This window comes from Calliphora vicina, chromosome 4, assembly GCF_958450345.1.
Source record: "Calliphora vicina chromosome 4, idCalVici1.1, whole genome shotgun sequence".
Lineage (NCBI taxonomy): Eukaryota > Metazoa > Arthropoda > Insecta > Diptera > Calliphoridae > Calliphora > Calliphora vicina.
Genome location: NC_088783.1, coordinates 92,104,319 through 92,125,606, shown reverse-complemented (window position 1 = coordinate 92,125,606; position 21,288 = coordinate 92,104,319). Strand labels below are relative to the sequence as shown.

Genomic DNA, 21,288 nt, shown 5'->3' with positions numbered 1-21,288 from the left:
CACTCTTACATTGTTATCAGAACCTGTGTGTGTATTTACTATTCGACCTAGTCGCCATTCTGATGGAGGTAATAAATCGTCAATGACTACGACAAGATCCCCGGGCTTGAGATTTGGAGTGGAAGTTTTCCACTTGTACCTTTTGTGTAGGGCCTTTAAATAGTCCTCTTTCCAGCTTATAGCAAATTGATGGCGTAGAGCTTTAAGTTTCTCCCACCTGTTAATAAGAGACATTTTTTCGGGTACAGGTTCAGGAAAATACATTATTGGTTTTCCTATCAGAAAATGTCCTGGTGTCAGAGCGGTTAAATCAGATGGATCTTCTGACATTGCTGAGATGGGACGAGAGCTCAAAATTCCTTCTATGTAGGCAAGATAGTGGAAAATTCCTCAAAGTTAAATTTGTGTGATCCAGAAATACGCTTTAAATGAAACTTAAAGCTTTTAACTGCAGCCTCCCATAGGCCGCCCATATGTGGAGCATGTGGTGGAATGAAAATCCATTCAAAACCTTGCGTGATGTACTTTTGCGAAATGTCTTCTGAAGCTGATTTTATGCAAATTTCCTGCTCAATTCTCTACTTGCACTGAGAAAATTGCGACCATTATCCGAATGTATCCTGTAAGGGAGTCCCCGCCTCCCAATAAAGTGAGAGAATGCCTTACGGAATGCTTCAGTGGACAAATCAGAACAATCTTCCAGATGTATCGCCTTTATACTGAAACAGACGAAGACAGAGACATATCCTTTAATGAAGATTTAAGCTCGAAAGAACCAGCGAAGTCAATGCCGGTAATTTGGAATGGCACTGTGAGATTGCATCTATCTGGTGGTAGTGGAGTCATTATTTGAGAACAATTCATTTGTTTAAATATAACGCAAGTCTTACAGTGACGAATAACTTTTTTAACTCTAGAGTTTAAACGGGTAACGTAAAATTCAGTTTGAATCATTCTACACATTTGGTTGCACTCTGCATGTGCCAAGATTGTGTGTAGATGAGTTAAGTATAATTGGCAGAGACGGGAGTTGCCAGGTAAGATAGTTGGATAACGTTCATTATAGCGAAGAGAAGATTCTGACAAACGACCATTTACTCGCATAATTTTATTCGTATCTAAAAATGGATTTAATGTTTGCAGAGAACTTTTATCAGAAATTTGTTGGGAATTGGACAGACATGTGTATTCGGATTCATAAGCAGCCTTTTGAGCGAGAATTATAAGTATATTTTGTATTAATCTGTGGATCTGAAATGTGCGGTTTGCAATGTAAGTTTCCCACGACACTGGAGGTTTTGACAACCAACTTAAAACTATTGTAGAATCTGTCCATAAAACGATTTCGGAATTGTTTAGATTCAAAAAGTTAAGTATATGATTCACCAACTTAGCTAATAGAACAGCACCGTTGATCTCGAGCCGAGGCAAGCAAACGGTCTGTAGGGGTGCTACCCTGCTTGTCACTACTAGAAGATTTGAATAAGAGATATTCTTTTGAGTCTGTCATCTTATATAAACTGCCGCAAAATATGCTTGCTTCGAAGCGTCTGAGAACCCGTGAATTTGTATAATCTCAGATGGTCTATATTGGATCCATATGGGGATATCAATGTTCTCTATATGAGGAAGATCGCTAATGAGATTGTTCCACTCCGCGAGAGATTCGGCTGTAATATTTTGATCCCAATCTAGACCTTCTATCCAAAGATGCTGCATAAGAATTTTGGCTTTGATAAGTACAGGGTTAATCCAGCCAGCAGGGTCCAATAATTTTGCTACTGCGGACGGTATAGAACGTTTTGTGACTTTAGATGACTGAGGAATAGGATTGTTGTTTTGGTTGTGCTGGTTTCGTGAAAACGAAGAAAATTTGAATCGTACAAATCTTCGGGAGGGAAATTGGAAAGTAATTGAGTATCGTTAGCAGTGATTTTTTTTAATGGAAATCCTGCGGAATCAAGGTTTGAATTAGTTCATATTGAGCTTTCAAAACTTCATCTATTGAGTGACCACCAGATAAGATATCATCAACGTAAGTTTCATTACGCAAAAAATAAGCGGCTTTAGGGAATATTGTTTCAGTGTCTGTAGCTAACTGAAGGAGTGTTCGTATAGCCAAGAATGGAGCACAATTTACTCCAAAAGTTACTGTTTTGAGTTGGTAATCGGAAAAGGGACCATTGTGTTATTTTTGAAACAGAATTCTTTGGAAAGGTCTGTCATCTGGATGTATTAAGATCTGGCGATACATTTTCTCTATGTCGCCACTGAAAACGTAACGATATTTTCGTCAGTTGAGAATCACATTCATGAGATCTTGCTGTAGAGTTGGGCCAGTGTATAGCACATCATTCAGAGATAATCCAGATTTGGTTTTTCGAGAAGCATTGAAAACTACTCTAACCTTAGTTGTTTTGTGTTCAGGTCGAACTACCGCATGATGTGGCGAATAAAATGAGAAATATTTGTTTTCGGTACATATTTCCCGAAATGTAGTTTTTTCCATATGCTGAAGCAATAAATATTCGTTGAGAACAGTTTTCGGTACATATTTCCCGAAATGTAGTTTTTTCCATATGCTGAAGCAATAAATATTCGTTAAGAACAGCATTATATTGAGTTTGGAGATCAGGGTTCATAGCAAGAGTTTGTTTCATGCGAGAATATTGTCCAAGAGCCAATATTCTAGATGCATTAAGAAATATGGAATTAGGGAATTCTTTTCTGAAGGCAATCGCACTACATATCTTCCATCTGCTTCACGCGATGTGGTATGTGCGTAAAATTGTTCACAATACCGATCTTCTTTAGACATGTGTTTGGGTGATAGCAGCTCTTCTTGTTCCCAGAACTTTCTGAGAAGATCGTTTAGAATTGAGGTTTCTGAGGGAAATATAGTAGTAGTGAAAGTTTGAATAGGCTGACCCATGATTGGTCCGCTGAGAACCCAACCAAATATTGTATTGTAAGCAGATGCAAAACCACAAATATTTTTCTTGAGACCATCGATATTAATGAATCTTTCAGAGATGTTTCCTAGGATAAGGTCAATCAGTGATGATTGATTGAAAGTGGGGTCTGCCAATTCGAGATCTACCAAACCTGCCTTTGGAACTTCAAATGAGTTTGAAGGAATGTGCTTAGTAACTTTTGGCAAAATAATGGTATTGATTGAGAATTTTATGTTCGATGTCTTAGCAAAAATTACTAGGTCACATTCTTTAGTGGCCGTTTGTGTTTGACCTCCAATACCTACTACATCAACGTGTGATTTTCGAGTTGTAATCTATTCCTAATCCTTTCCGATAAAAATGTTCTCTGAGAACCTGGGTCAATTAGAGCTTTTAAAGTGAAAAGTTTTCCCAAATGCTCGATATGTACTATAGCTGTTCTATGTAGTATGAATTCAGTGTTAACTGAAACATTAGCTTGAACCTGTGCATTTTGGGCTTCTTTGGAAGTAGACGGGAGTTCTGATTGCGTACCAGTGATTTTCCTTGCGTTAGTTTGTTTCTGATTTGAATTAGTTTTCACATAAGTTGTAGGGTTTGATGTATTAGACTGGTTTAGAGAATTGTTGGGTTTTACCAAGTGAAGTGAGGTGTGGTGGTTCATTTTGCAAATGAAGCAAGTATTCTTGCTGGGACATTTTGATTTTAAGTGATTCGGAGAAAGACAGTTATTATAAATTTTATTAGCTGACACAAAATCGATTCTTTGCTGTACTGTGAATGTCTTAAATTTTTTACACATTCTCAAATTATGATCGTCATTACAAACTTTGCATGGAGAATTGAGTTTTTCTTGCGTGATTGATGCGTAAGATTGAATGTTAGTTTGAGGAATGTTTGGTAGACTAAGGCAATCTCTTGTTACCTTCATATTAGAAATTCTCTCGACAGCTTCGTATCTATCAATTAGAAATTCCACTAATTGAGACCATTTTAGCAATTCTCGATGAGATTTTAATGATTGTTCCCATAGGGCGAGTGTTTCGTTAGGGAGTTTAGAGCAGATTAAGTACACAATAAAGAAATCGCAATTCTCTGTGTTCACGTTTAGAGATTTAAACGTCTGGAGAACATCAGAGACAGTTGAATGAATTTTTTGAAGTATCTTACTATCTTCTGAGTTGGCAGAAGGGATGTTAAAAAGAATTTGAAATTGGTGATCCACCAAAACTCTTTTGTTCTCGTAACGAGCTTTGAGAGCATTCCAAGCGAGATCAAAGCTATCATCGCATAGTGGATAACGTTTTACGATTGTCCCTGCTTCGTTTGATGTTTTATTTCGAAGATGAAATAGTTTAACTACTGGTGGACAAGTTGTGCCATTTATGTATACGGCCGTGAACCATCGAATATTTCAGTATCGCAAGGAGGGAGTTTTATGTGTATGTTCGAGTTCTGCATAGGTTAGGCTTGAAGGGGTAAACTCATACGAGAAGAATTTTTATGTGATGAAGGTGTTATTCTCAACATGTCCATAATATTTGCTTTACAAGTGTAAAAAGTTTCGGAACATGCATTGAAATTAACTTTTGCCTTTTCCTTCAATTCTTTGCTTACAATAGAGATTGGTGATAGCATGAGGTTTTCATAAGAAACTTCCATTTTTTTCCACCTATTATCAAAGTCAATAAACTCTGTCTCGAGCAACGAATCAGTTTGGTTTTGTATCTCTATGTTACTGAAACCTACGCAAAATGCGATAAGATGATCACAATCAAACAAAAACTTTTCTTGTACTAGAGATTTAGATTAGTCTAGGGAATCATCGATTGGGTTAGACATGATTTAAAATTAAAAGATTGTGACAACGGCTGATAAATAATCCAATGTTTCCTTTTTATATGCCTGAAATTTTAATTTTAATTATTTAAGATATGTATTCTTAATAAATTTTAATTTTTTCAATTTCTTAAATTATCAAGAATGTTCTTTTAAGATTTGTTTTTCCGTTGAATATATTAAGAATTCTTGTATGTTGACAAAATTAAGTGTATGTATTTTGAAAATAGCGATTGTTAGAAATTAGAACAGATTTAAAAATTATTTTTCTTTAATCTCGAATAAAAAATAATATCAAACCAAATTGAAAGGGTAAGAATTTATAGTTTGATTTCCAAATTGTTGTGTTTTTGACAATAAATTTTCATTTTCCGTGAAACGATTATTTGTTAAGTGGTAACAAATTATTTTCTCCTAAATTTAGTTGTACACTTATTTTTTAATGAAACGGAAATCAGAAAATCCAAGGTTTTCTGTATCTTTCTTAAGAAAATGTAATAGTTAACTTTCAAATTTTATTCGATTGAAATACAAATTTCGGAAAAAACTTTTCCCCCAACACCATATCATACCAAGCATGGAAAATTGAAATTTTGAAATGGTACTGAATCCAAACCAAAAAAGTACTTTTTTAAACAAAATGGTATTTTTTCAAAAAAAAATTTTATTAAAAAATATACTTAAAAATATATATAAGGAACACTCTGTTTACAAAAATACATATAAATTACATATACGTTTTTTAATAGAGTAATAATATTAATTTTTTATATAAATTAACATTGTAATGTGGTTATAAAAAATAAAAGTTAATAACGTGTTATATAAACATACACTGAGATCAACATACCGATAAATATAATTGGCGACAATGGCAAAATTATTGCAAAAAAGCTATTTATAACAACTTTAAGCAAAAAAATTGTTTTATCTTAATTTTGTCATTTCTTAGATAATTAAAATATAGTATAAAAAAAATTAGGGACATATAATGTAAGGTACAAATTCATTTTGTAGAAATTTATAAAGCGCTTTAAATACATTGAGTAACTATTTTAAAAGGTTTTTTGGGATGTTGTAATTATAACAGCAAGTTCCAGTTAACCTCATAAGGTCTTTTGTTCTTATCAAATTGGACACCGTTTGTACTTGTAGACGATTTCTCTCCTTTGTCTTTGCACAGTTTTGAATAGAAAATGTGCGTTCCACTGCAGCAGATGAATGCGTTATTGATAAAATGCCAAAAGCTATTCTTGAAACATCAGGAAACATTAGTTCCCCTAGTTCGTTTTTTATTTCACTTACAATTTTCCAAAAATTAGAAACGTTTTCGGATTTTAAAACTTTGAGTTGAGGAAAATCCGCTAGTACACGAAACTGGGTGTTTATAGTTTCAAAATTTTGGTTCTCTTTGGGAAATAAATTAAGTAGTAATGGCACTATACTATTTGTTTTTCCTGATATTACATTTTCTGGCGTAAAATTATTTATCATTTTTAACGTCTATTTTCAAAATCAAATTTTGTTCTTAGTGAATCACAAAAATTTAAATAAAATGCTTTAGCAGTTTCCTTAAATTTACAAACAATTTCTTTTTCAACATTTTTTGTTTCTATGAAAATTTCTAAAGCGGTTCCACAAAAAACATCATCAATGGCCAAATTATTTTCATTCAACTTTAAGCTTACTACTGTTGTATTATCTAAAACATCTTTTTTTATAAAATTTCTTGCAACTTGTAAAAACAAAAATTGCATTCTCAACAGCAAAATATGAACCCATGCCTCCTCAGACTGCATCTAAATGTTGACATCGTTAATAATTTTTAAAATGTATGACAGAAATAGAAAATACATTTTAGTTTCAACTTTTATTATTTCTGTTCCAATAAACTTAAGTCGTTCACTTTTACTGCCGTTTTCAAAGTTATTTAAATTAAAATAGGAAGTTAGCGGATCCCATGCTCCAAAAATCTATCCACTACACCTTGTCTAGAAAGCCATCTAGTTTGTTAGTACTTTAGGATCACATGGACTTCTGTTCCAAAATATTCCTGGAATTTAGAAAAATTCTTCTTTTCGGCTAGAACTGTTGCAGAAATAGTAGCTTATTTCTTTCATAAATTTCTCAATTTCTTTTGATAAAGACAAATATCCTGCCGATAATGCTAAATTTATAATGTGGCATACACAACCATTAACAAATAAATTTGGCAGTAATATTTTTAATTTAGCCTGTACTCCGTTATATTTCCCCATCATAACATTACAATTGACTGCTGTAAAGCCTATCATTTTTTCCAGTGGAATATTGTTGTCCTTTAAAGTATTTATAAGTTTATCTGCAATTCCTTTTGCCGTACCATCACACAAAGATTCTAGACACAAAAATCTGTCTCTACATTTTCCGTCAAAAATTCTTACGGTTATTGACAAATGCTTGGACACGGTGCAGTCCGTACTTTCATCAATGATGTTTGACAAATAATTTTGGCAACAAAAATTGCTAATTACTTTCGTGTTTTCTGGACCAATTTGTGATGCAATAATATTTTTAGCCTTTTGACGGTTAATTAAAAACTTTTTTTGTTATTTGGGAATCTGTAATTCCGTATTTTATAATGTTATTTAAATGGTCGAGAATGGTAAATGGCAAATTGTGTTCTGCCACAAATAAACATAACATAATTTTTGGTGTGTTCTTGGCCACTTCTAACTTTTTAATGTGGCATTCCCGGCTTGCATGTCGTTGAATATGGCTCAATCCACCTACAATACCTGTGTTGCATATTGTACACTTTTTGCCATTCGAATTGTCATTTGATAGCCACGGAAACCTTTGCTTTCATTCCTCTCGATAGACAGCAGGATAAACTTTAGGCTTTCTAAAATAATTAAAATAAATTATATACAAAATTACAATACAATAAAATTTTAAAATATATTTACCCGGTGGAAGCAGCATCCATATTTTAAAAAAAAACTGCACACTATTTTGTTTTTTTTTTCAATTTTATTTTTTATTTATCATATCTTCATTCATGAACTAACAACAAGTACTTCAAATCTTATATCTAATAATTATAATTTAATTAGTCCAGGCAGTGCCTGACGAAAAATTGTTTATTCATTTAGCTTTTATTAAATTGACATTCTTCCTTCTATTCTTTGGATTAGGTTTGCTGTGTCCCTCCTTCTTAACCGAGTGTGGCCACGGTTATTTAATATGTTGCGGGCCAGTGGGTTTGGGTGAATTTCAAGTTTTTTTAAAATATTTTTCTACATTTTTCGTGATCTAAGTTTTTACAACGGGCAGGTTTAGATCTTTGTGTATATACGTGTTTTTGATATACCAGGGGGCAACAGTGATCATTCTTTAAAACTTGTTTTGGCGTCTTTGGATCCTTTCAACATTTGACGCTGAGGCCGTGCCCCATAGCTGTATGCCATAACACCATATCGGTTTTATGATCATGTTGTAAAGTAGAAGTTTGCAATCTAAACTAAGCGTAGAGTTTCTACCAATAAGCCAATTAATTATTCTCTACGCAATGTAAATGTTATATGGGTACATTTTTGCTCATTGACTTTAATTTTCCATTGTTTTAACCATTTTTCTAATTCAAATATGTGATTTTGTAAGTAACGAGACGCTTGAGGGTTTTCATGAATGCTTAGAATAGTAGTATCATCAGCAAATGTTGATGTATGAAAGCGATAGTTAGTTGGCATATCAGACGAATATATCAAATATTAAAAGGGTCCCAGGATACCGCCTTGGGGGACTCCAGCTTCAATGGGTTGGGGACTACTTAAAAAGTCTCCTTCTTTAACCTTAAATGTTCGACCAGTTAAATAGCTTTCCAATAGCTTATGTGTGTTTGCGGGTAAATTTTGACTCAGTTTGTATATTAAACCAAACGCTTGAGAAATGTCAATAAAGAGAGCGGAACAATATTTCTTTTCCTCAAACGCTTTTCTTACAATATTTACAAGTCTATGGGTTTGTTCGATAGTACTGTGTTTTCTTCTAAAACCAAATTGATGATTCGGAATACAATTGTTTTCAATTAACATCGGGTACAACTTGTTCATGAGTATCTTCTCAAATAGATTTGATATATTAGACAATAGGCTTATTGGTCTGTATGATTCTACTTTTGTGTGATATTTTCCCGGCTTAGGTATCATGGTAACCAGTGAAACCTTCCATTCTGGAGGATAATATTCAAGGCGTAATATAGCATTAAAAATAAAAAGAATTATTTTGATTGCTATCCGGGGTAGCTCCATAAGCATCTTGTTACTGATTTTGTCAATACCAGGTGCTTTCTTGGAGTTTAAATCAACAATAGCCTTTTCGATATCTCGAATCTCAAAACGTACGACTGCTCCAAAATGGGGTACAACAGGTGGCAACTCAAGTACTTCATTTGATGTGTTCGGTGTAAATACGTTTTTCAAATGATTAACAAACAGATTCCCTTTTTCAGTATCATTTCTTGCCCAACCACCACTTGAATTTCGCAAGCGGGGCTTACATATGACAGGTCTTTTAAGACTTTTTGTTGCTCGCCATAATGAGTAATTCGATTGCGGGGTTGCGTTCAGGCTTTCTAAATATTTATTCAATGATTCCATTTTTCGAAATTCCAAGAGCTTTTTAAGTCTTTTTATACAATCTTTAAGCTTCGATTTATGTTGGGGGGATCAGTGCTTTCTTTTTTCATTTAAGAGCCGTTCGACATCTGCAGAATAAATTCTATTATATCGGATTTGTCGGGTGGTTTGGGTGCCAGTTTGAGATTTTTATCGAAATTGATAAGAGAGTGATCGATTTTGTTCTTTTAACACAAATATTTTTTATTAACTTTTCTGGTGATGTGCAAAAATGTGAAATAACATGTCAACATCGAACTAAACAATGTTGTCAATATTTTAAAAATTTAACATCGCTAAATTTCAAGACACAGGGTAAAAAGTACTAAAATTAAAAATTTGTATAATTGAATAAATTTTAATTAATATCACTAATATAATATAGTAAACACAAAAATGGTTGAATAGTAAAAAAGTACTTAAACTGCGACGGGGGTACTACGGTATTTTTGGGTATTAAAAAGTACTGAAATATTAGAAGTACTGAATTTTCCATGCCTGTATCATGCACAGTTTTTAATATTTTTAATGTGTAGGCATATGCCGTATGTAAATAAATTTGGTTGACCAATTAACTCGTATTGTACTAAATAATATTTTAAAATATTAAATATATTTTTTTATAAATACCTTAATATATTGCGGCTTTAGGGAATATTGTTTCAGTGTCTGTAGCTAACTGAAGGAGTGTTCGTATAGCCAAGAATGGAGCACAATTTACTCCAAAAGTTACTGTTTTGAGTTGGTAATCGGAAAAGGGACCATTGTGTTATTTTTGAAACAGAATTCTTTGGAAAGGTCTGTCATCTGGATGTATTAAGATCTGGCGATACATTTTCTCTATGTCGCCACTGAAAACGTAACGATATTTTCGTCAGTTGATAATCACATTCATGAGATCTTGCTGTAGAGTTGGGCCAGTGTATAGCACATCATTCAGAGATAATCCAGATTTGGTTTTTAGAGAAGCATTGAAAACTACTCTAACCTTAGTTGTTTTGTGTTCAGGTCGAACTACCGCATGATGTGGCGAATAAAATGAGAAATATTTGTTTTCGGTACATATTTCCCGAAATGTAGTTTTTTCCATATGCTGAAGCAATAAATATTCGTTGAGAACAGTTTTCGGTACATATTTCCCGAAATGTAGTTTTTTCCATATGCTGAAGCAATAAATATTCGTTAAGAACAGCATTATATTGAGTTTGGAGATCAGGGTTCATAGCAAGAGTTTGTTTCATGCGAGAATATTGTCCAAGAGCCAATATTCTAGATGCATTAAGAAATATGGAATTAGGGAATTCTTTTCTGAAGGCAATCGCACTACATATCTTCCATCTGCTTCACGCGATGTGGTATGTGCGTAAAATTGTTCACAATACCGATCTTCTTTAGACATGTGTTTGGGTGATAGCAGCTCTTCTTGTTCCCAGAACTTTCTGAGAAGATCGTTTAGAATTGAGGTTTCTGAGGGAAATATAGTAGTAGTGAAAGTTTGAATAGGCTGACCCATGATTGGTCCGCTGAGAACCCAACCAAATATTGTATTGTAAGCAGATGCAAAACCACAAATATTTTTCTTGAGACCATCGATATTAATGAATCTTTCAGAGATGTTTCCTAGGATAAGGTCAATCAGTGATGATTGATTGAAAGTGGGGTCTGCCAATTCGAGATCTACCAAACCTGCCTTTGGAACTTCAAATGAGTTTGAAGGAATGTGCTTAGTAACTTTTGGCAAAATAATGGTATTGATTGAGAATTTTATGTTCGATGTCTTAGCAAAAATTACTAGGTCACATTCTTTAGTGGCCGTTTGTGTTTGACCTCCAATACCTACTACATCAACGTGTGATTTTCGAGTTGTAATCTATTCCTAATCCTTTCCGATAAAAATGTTCTCTGAGAACCTGGGTCAATTAGAGCTTTTAAAGTGAAAAGTTTTCCCAAATGCTCGATATGTACTATAGCTGTTCTATGTAGTATGAATTCAGTGTTAACTGAAACATTAGCTTGAACCTGTGCATTTTGGGCTTCTTTGGAAGTAGACGGGAGTTCTGATTGCGTACCAGTGATTTTCCTTGCGTTAGTTTGTTTCTGATTTGAATTAGTTTTCACATAAGTTGTAGGGTTTGATGTATTAGACTGGTTTAGAGAATTGTTGGGTTTTACCAAGTGAAGTGAGGTGTGGTGGTTCATTTTGCAAATGAAGCAAGTATTCTTGCTGGGACATTTTGATTTTAAGTGATTCGGAGAAAGACAGTTATTATAAATTTTATTAGCTGACACAAAATCGATTCTTTGCTGTACTGTGAATGTCTTAAATTTTTTACACATTCTCAAATTATGATCGTCATTACAAACTTTGCATGGAGAATTGAGTTTTTCTTGCGTGATTGATGCGTAAGATTGAATGTTAGTTTGAGGAATGTTTGGTAGACTAAGGCAATCTCTTGTTACCTTCATATTAGAAATTCTCTCGACAGCTTCGTATCTATCAATTAGAAATTCCACTAATTGAGACCATTTTAGCAATTCACGATGAGATTTTAATGATTGTTCCCATAGGGCGAGTGTTTCGTTAGGGAGTTTAGAGCAGATTAAGTACACAATAAAGAAATCGCAATTCTCTGTGTTCACGTTTAGAGATTTAAACGTCTGGAGAACATCAGAGACAGTTGAATGAATTTTTTGAAGTATCTTACTATCTTCTGAGTTGGCAGAAGGGATGTTAAAAAGAATTTGAAATTGGTGATCCACCAAAACTCTTTTGTTCTCGTAACGAGCTTTGAGAGCATTCCAAGCGAGATCAAAGCTATCATCGCATAGTGGATAACGTTTTACGATTGTCCCTGCTTCGTTTGATGTTTTATTTCGAAGATGAAATAGTTTAACTACTGGTGGACAAGTTGTGCCATTTATGTATACGGCCGTGAACCATCGAATATTTCAGTATCGCAAGGAGGGAGTTTTATGTGTATGTTCGAGTTCTGCATAGGTTAGGCTTGAAGGGGTAAACTCATACGAGAAGAATTTTTATGTGATGAAGGTGTTATTCTTGTTATTCTCAACATGTCCATAATATTTGCTTTACAAGTGTAAAAAGTTTCGGAACATGCATTGAAATTAACTTTTGCCTTTTCCTTCAATTCTTTGCTTACAATAGAGATTGGTGATAGCATGAGGTTTTCATAAGAAACTTCCATTTTTTTCCACCTATTATCAAAGTCAATAAACTCTGTCTCGAGCAACGAATCAGTTTGGTTTTGTATCTCTATGTTACTGAAACCTACGCAAAATGCGATAAGATGATAACAATCAAACAAAAACTTTTCTTGTACTAGAGATTTAGATTAGTCTAGGGAATCATCGATTGGGTTAGACATGATTTAAAATTAAAAGATTGTGACAACGGCTGATAAATAATCCAATGTTTCCTTTTTATATGCCTGAAATTTTAATTTTAATTATTTAAGATATGTATTCTTAATAAATTTTAATTTTTTCAATTTCTTAAATTATCAAGAATGTTCTTTTAAGATTTGTTTTTCCGTTGAATATATTAAGAATTCTTGTATGTTGACAAAATTAAGTGTATGTATTTTGAAAATTGCGATTGTTAGAAATTAGAACAGATTTAAAAATTATTTTTCTTTAATCTCGAATAAAAAATAATATCAAACCAAATTGAAAGGGTAAGAATTTATAGTTTGATTTCCAAATTGTTGTGTTTTTGACAATAAATTTTCATTTTCCGTGAAACGATTATTTGTTAAGTGGTAACAAATTATTTTCTCCTAAATTTAGTTGTACACTTATTTTTTAATGAAACGGAAATTATGAAAATCCAAGGTTTTCTGTATCTTTCTTAAGAAAATGTAATAGTTAACTTTCAAATTTTATTCGATTGAAATACAAATTTCGGAAAAAACTTTTCCCCCAACACCATATCATACCAAGCATGGAAAATTGAAATTTTGAAATGGTACTGAATCCAAATCAAAAAAGTACTTTTTTAAACAAAATGGTATTTTTTCAAAAAAAAAAATTTATTAAAAAATATACTTAAAAATTCATTTCTTACTATAATATAAGGAACACTCTGTTTACAAAAATACATATAAATTACATATACGTTTTTTAATAGAGTAATAATATTAATTTTTTATATAAATTAACATTGTAATGTGGTTATAAAAAATAAAAGTTAATAACGTGTTATATAAACATACACTGAGATCAACATACCGATAAATATAATTGGCGACAATGGCAAAATTATTGCAAAAAAGCTATTTATAACAACTTTAAGCAAAAAAATTGTTTTATCTTAATTTTGTCATTTCTTAGATAATTAAAATATAGTATAAAAAAAATTAGGGACATATAATGTAAGGTACAAATTCATTTTGTAGAAATTTATAAAGCGCTTTAAATACATTGAGTAACTATTTTAAAAGGTTTTTTGGGATGTTGTAATTATAACAGCAAGTTCCAGTTAACCTCATAAGGTCTTTTGTTCTTATCAAATTGGACACCGTTTGTACTTGTAGACGATTTCTCTCCTTTGTCTTTGCACAGTTTTGAATAGAAAATGTGCGTTCCACTGCAGCAGATGAATGCGTTATTGATAAAATGCCAAAAGCTATTCTTGAAACATCAGGAAACATTAGTTCCCCTAGTTCGTTTTTTATTTCACTTACAATTTTCCAAAAATTAGAAACGTTTTCGGATTTTAAAGCTTTGAGTTGAGGAAAATCCGCTAGTACACGAAACTGGATGTTTATAGTTTCAAAATTTTGGTTCTCTTTGGGAAATAAATTAAGTAGTAATGGCACTATACTATTTGTTTTTCCTGATATTACATTTTCTGGCGTAAAATTATTTATCATTTTTAACGTCTATTTTCAAAATCAAATTTTGTTCTTAGTGAATCACAAAAATTTAAATAAAATGCTTTAGCAGTTTCCTTAAATTTACAAACAATTTCTTTTTCAACATTTTTTGTTTCTATGAAAATTTCTAAAGCGGTTCCACAAAAAACATCATCAATGGCCAAATTATTTTCATTCAACTTTAAGCTTACTACTGTTGTATTATCTAAAACATCTTTTTTTATAAAATTTCTTGCAACTTGTAAAAACAAAAATTGCATTCTCAACAGCAAAATATGAACCCATGCCTCCTCAGACTGCATCTAAATGTTGACATCGTTAATAATTTTTAAAATGTATGACAGAAATAGAAAATACATTTTAGTTTCAACTTTTATTATTTCTGTTCCAATAAACTTAAGTCGTTCACTTTTACTGCCGTTTTCAAAGTTATTTAAATTAAAATAGGAAGTTAGCGGATCCCATGCTCCAAAAATCTATCCACTACACCTTGTCTAGAAAGCCATCTAGTTTGTTAGTACTTTAGGATCACATGGACTTCTGTTCCAAAATATTCCTGGAATTTAGAAAATTCTTCTTTTCGGCTAGAACTGTTGCAGAAATAGTAGCTTATTTCTTTCATAAATTTCTCAATTTCTTTTGATAAAGACAAATATCCTGCCGATAATGCTAAATTTATAATGTGGCATACACAACCATTAACAAATAAATTTGGCAGTAATATTTTTAATTTAGCCTGTACTCCGTTATATTTCCCCATCATAACATTACAATTGACTGCTGTAAAGCCTATCATTTTTTCCAGTGGAATATTGTTGTCCTTTAAAGTATTTATAAGTTTATCTGCAATTCCTTTTGCCGTACCATCACACAAAGATTCTAGACACAAAAATCTGTCTCTACATTTTCCGTCAAAAATTCTTACGGTTATTGACAAATTCTTGGACACGGTGCAGTCCGTACTTTCATCAATGATGTTTGAAAAATAATTTTGGCTACAAAAATTGCTAATTACTTTCGTGTTTTCTGGACCAATTTGTGATGCAATAATATTTTTAGCCTTTTGACGGTTAATTAAAAACTTTTTTTGTTATTTGGGAATCTGTAATTCCGTATTTTATAATGTTATTTAAATGGTCGAGAATGGTAAATGGCAAATTGTGTTCTGCCACAAATAAACATAACATAATTTTTGGTGTGTTCTTGGCCACTTCTAACTTTTTAATGTGGCATTCCCGGCTTGCATGTCGTTGAATATGGCTCAATCCACCTACAATACCTGTGTTTCATATTGTACACTCTTTGCCATTCGAATTGTCATTTGATAGCCACGGAAACCTTTGCTTTCATTCCTCTCGATAGACAGCAGGATAAACTTTAGGCTTTCTAAAATAATTAAAATAAATTATATACAAAATTACAATACAATAAAATTTTAAAATATATTTACCCGGTGGAAGCAGCATCCATATTTTAAAAAAAAACTGCACACTATTTTGTTTTTTTTTTTCAATTTTATTTTTTATTTATCATATCTTCATTCATGAACTAACAACAAGTACTTCAAATCTTATATCTAATAATTATAATTTAATTAGTCCAGCCAGTGCCTGACGAAAAATTGTTTATTCATTTAGCTTTTATTAAATTGACATTCTTCCTTCTATTCTTTGGATTAGGTTTGCTGTGTCCCTCCTTCTTAACCGAGTGTGGCCACGGTTATTTAATATGTTGCGGGCCAGTGGGTTTGGGTGAATTTCAAGTTTTTTTAAATATTTTTCTACATTTTTCGTGATCTAAGTATTTACAACGGGCACGTTTAGATCTTTGTGTATATACGTGTTTTTGATATACCAGGGGGCAACAGTGACCATTCTTTAAAACTTGTTTTGGCGTCTTTGGATCCTTTCAACATTTGACGCTGAGGCCGTGCCCCATAGCTGTATGCCATAACACCATATCGGTTTTATGATCATGTTGTAAAGTAGAAGTTTGCAATCTAAACTAAGCGTAGAGTTTCTACCAATAAGCCAATTAATTATTCTCTACGCAATGTAAATGTTATATGGGTACATTTTTGCTCATTGACTTTAATTTTCCATTGTTTTATCCATTTTTCTAATTCAAATATGTGATTTTGTAAGTAACGAGACGCTTCTTGAGGGTTTTCATGAATGCTTAGAATAGTAGTATCATCAGCAAATGTTGATGTATGAAAGCGATAGTTAGTTGGCATATCAGACGAATATATCAAATATAAAAAGGGTCCCAGGATACCGCCTTGGGGGACTCCAGCTTCAATGGGTTGGGGACTACTTAAAAAGTCTCCTTCTTTAACCTTAAATGTTCGACCAGTTAAATAGCTTTCCAATAGCTTATGTGTGTTTGCGGGTAAATTTTGACTCAGTTTGTATATTAAACCAAACGCTTGAGAAATGTCAATAAAGAGAGCGGAACAATATTTCTTTTTCTCAAACGCTTTTCTTACAATATTTGCAAGTCTATGGGTTTGTTCGATAGTACTGTGTTTTCTTCTAAAACAAAATTGATGATTCGGAATACAATTGTTTTCAATTAACATCGGGTACAACTTGTTCATGAGTATCTTCTCAAATAGATTTGATATATTAGACAATAGGCTTATTGGTCTGTATGATTCTACTTTTGTGTGATATTTTCCCGGCTTAGGTATCATGGTAACCAGTGAAACCTTCCATTCTGGAGGATAATATTCAAGGCGTAATATAGCATTAAAAATAAAAAGAATTATTTTGATTGCTATCCGGGGTAGCTCCATAAGCATCTTGTTACTGATTTTGTCAATACCAGGTGCTTTCTTGGAGTTTAAATCAACAATAGCCTTTTCGATATCTCGAATCTCAAAACGTACGACTGCTCCAAAATGGGGTACAACAGGTGGCAACTCAAGTACTTCATTTGATGTGTTCGGTGTAAATACGTTTTTCAAATGATTAACAAACAGATTCCCTTTTTCAGTATCATTTCTTGCCCAACCACCACTTGAATTTCGCAAGCGGGGCTTACATATGACAGGTCTTTTAAGACTTTTTGTTGCTCGCCATAATGAGTAATTCGATTGCGGGGTTGCGTCCAGGCTTTCTAAATATTTATTCAATGATTCCATTTTTCGAAATTCCAAGAGCTTTTTAAGTCTTTTTATACAATCTTTAAGCTTCGATTTAAGTTGGGGGATCTGTGCAATTGCCACTCTCTTCGAACTCTTCTTTTTTCATTTAAGAGCCGTTCGACATCTGCAGAATAAATTCTAATTTATCGGATTTGTCGGGTGGTTTGGGTGCCAGTTTGAGATTTTTATCGAAATTGATAAGAGAGTGATCGATTTTGTTCTTTTAACACAAATATTTTTTATTAACTTTTCTGGTGATGTGCAAAAATGTGAAATAACATGTCAACATCGAACTAAACAATGTTGTCAATATTTTAAAAATTTAACATCGCTAAATTTCAAAACACAGGGTAAAAAGTACTAAAATTAAAAATTTGTATAATTGAATAAATTTTAATTAATATCACTAATATAATATAGTAAACACAAAAATGGTTGAATGGTAAAAAAGTACTTAAACTGCGACGGGGGTACTACGGTATTTTTGGGTATTAAAAAGTACTGAAGTATTAGAAGTACTGAATTTTCCATGCCTGTATCATACACAGTTTTTAATATTTTTAATGTGTAGGCATATGCCGTATGTAAATAAATTTGGTTGACCAATTAACTCGTATTGTACTAAATAATATTTTAAAATATTAAATATATTTTTTTATAAATACCTTAATATATTGTGTTCTCTCTCAACAGAAGTTAAATGTATTCCAATTTGTTCAACCTGGATAAAAATTTGTGTTTGAGCGAACGTGTATTTTATGTAAACTTAAGGGTTATTGTTTGATCGAACTTTTATGAGCTTTATGTTAAGCTTTAACGTTAACATTAATTGAGAAACCAATTTCACCACTTGTGTGATATACTAATATCTTCTCTTTGCTTTCTTAAATTTTAATCTCTCTTCCTTTTTCATATATATTTATTATCTTTTTCGTTTGTTCTTGTAAGTAATAATGAAGTTTAAGTTTAAAAGAATGAAGAACAAAATGTAATGGAAAGAAATGTAACGGTATTGATGACGGCAAAAATATGTGAAAATTTTTTTATGAAAATATTAATACATTTCAAATTATCAACAACTAATACTACTACGCACATGCATAATTTGTGTGTTCTATTATATAATCACCATAAATAAATAAATAAGTAAAAATTACTTCTATCCATTATTTGGTTGTTTTAATGTATGTAGCTTTCCCGTTATTTTTTTTTGCACAAACGTTTGGATGTTTTTTTGTTTTGTATTTTTGAACAAAACTATTTAATTTGGTTACGAGTATATGTATTATTTAATATTTTATACTTTAAATCGATTATAAATTGTATTCTTTGTATGTTTTTTATGTTTCTCTATTTAGAATTTGTCGATTTTACTAACTTTTTATTAAATTTTTCACGATTTTTCTACTTTTTTGGTTTTTTCGTTTTTACGCCTTTTTAGATTTTATAATTTTTTGGTTTTTGTTTTACACTACGTTTTCTTTTGATCTTTTTTCTTTACTTGCCCGGTTTAAAGTAAGTGTATAGTATAAAAAAAGTAAAAGTGAGAACTTTACTTTACCTCATTCTTGTGGTGAAGATGTAATTTCGAGCGATGTTTAGGTAAAAGTTCCAAATGTGATGTTAAGTACTTGCAGAATGTTATTGCTGACTTGATGAACGGTTCGAGTGGACCATGAAGAAAGTTGATTTATTAGCTTTTAAGGGGGTTGGATGATTTTAGATTTGTAGTGGACTGTGGGTTCCTTTGTATCTAAATGGGTTATAATATAAGCCAACTTCCTTTATCGATGCTTTATAATTTCTCAGATTCCAAAAGAAATTATAAAGGAGTTAGAGGTTTGAGGTTATAAAGAAATAAAAAGAATTAGAGTAATTTGAATTCAAGATATGAGGATTTATTTGATGCTCACCGTATGGCAGATTTCCGACGAGTGGCATTTCTTTTCATTTAACAAAATTAGGAAGTATTATTTGTCAGTTACATTAAGTTTTTAGTACTAATTCGAACAACGTAACTTAATCCTCTCATGCCCAATGTTGCGTATATGCAACATTGTGTTTTTGAGCGTCTAAAGGTAAGGTCAGATTACGCAAATTATTTGACACAAAATGTTTGATCAAAACTACATCATATAATCCATGGGTTGATTTTGTGGTCACACTGTACACATTTATTTGCCATATTTGTTTAATCAAACTACACAAAAATACTATTAAACACACGAAGGGGAAAATATATTTGTCTTGTGGTCACATTAATGGTAATATTTGTTCTAAATAATTATTAAATAAAGCTTCAAAAAAACTTTAATTCCTTTCATCAATAAAGAAGACATTTCTAGAAATTAAAATATTACTAGATTTGTCTTTACAATTAAAAGAATTGTGAAATTTCAGTACTTTTATTTAAACTGTTCAAACTAGAAACATAAAATATTTTTCACGGCAAACAAGAAAACAGCTGAATTTGGTCAAACAAATTTATTTGCCGACAACAAAACTTTCTTGTAATGTGACCAATGTGTGACCACTAATCAGCAAATATTTCCCTGCATTTTGGGTAATTTTTTATTTGATCTTGCAATTCATTTGCAAGATCAAACAGCGTCAAATAACAGCTGTTGCATCATGTGTTATCGCAAAAGTAGTGTTGCTATATTTTAAATTAAAAATCGCTACATAATGAAAACAGATCGTGGAAAAGAACTCAAGCTTGAACAATTTAATAATATAATTATTAAAAGTTTATTTATTAAATAATATCACTATCAACGTAATAAAATTAGTGCATATGTAGGTATAATTTTACTTAAAGTATGCAAAATATCCCTAATACATATAATAAACTATTTTGGAATTTTATTGTATTGTAGCATGTAACGGTTTGGTAAATTACCTTCAAATTCAAGTTTTCTTAGGAGTTTAGAGTAGCAATAGCATGCATCTGGTGTCCGGCTCCTTTCTCGTCGGCAATAGGGTGAGTTCTTGCTTCCTGACTCCTACTCTGGGATAAACAAGACTACAGGGCTAATTTTATTGTGCATGCTAATAAAGTTGTTTTGTTTTTGTAAAAGAGAGAGCTATTTCGCAATTTTCCAATTAATACTATTTACTAAGTGGTCATGTTGTGTTTGGTGTTGACACAACCAGAAACCCCTCCCAACCATGATCATGTAAATATAGCCATCGAATTACACATGATCCCATGTCGATTTACCTGTTAGTAGCTCTTCGAATCAAACTCTTCAATTTCAATTCATTTTCTTAATTTTATTAACAATTAGAAAAACTAAATTCAAACATACTTCGTACTTAAAAAAAATTACTTTAATTTAAAAAATCATATTCGTAGGCTATTGTATTCACAAAATAAATAAAAATAAAAAATAATATGCAAAAATCATAATCATAAAAAAAATCAGACAAAATATATTTAGGCATCCAATTAGTGGCCTTAATTAATTATTATAAAAAAAAATAATAAAAAAAACAAAATTTTATCAAAAACAATAAATAAATAAAAAAAATATAAACAAATAAAAAAAATAAGAAAAATTGAGGCCGCGATAGGATTTGAACCTGGACAACTAAAGTACCGCGATCAACTTTATATCATTTAAAGCTATTTCCAAAAATAATGTTTAAAAATAGTTTTTGTTAAAAAAAAATATTTTTCTTCTTTTTTAAATTGTATTTAAAAAAATAATTAAAAAATATAGAAAAAAAATCATTTAAAAAAAATTTGTCTTGTCTAGGATTTGAACCCGGGTCATCCAATTTTCAAGACACAA

At 31.7% G+C, this 21,288-nt stretch overlaps 2 pseudogenes; both read right to left on the bottom strand.

The window, feature by feature from the left end:
* Window positions 1-6,741: 6,741 nt before the first annotated feature.
* Window positions 6,742-7,761, bottom strand: LOC135958559 (uncharacterized; annotated as a pseudogene).
* Window positions 7,762-14,797: 7,036 nt separating this feature from the next.
* Window positions 14,798-15,816, bottom strand: LOC135958558 (uncharacterized; annotated as a pseudogene).
* Between the last annotated feature and the right edge of the window lie 5,472 nt (window positions 15,817-21,288).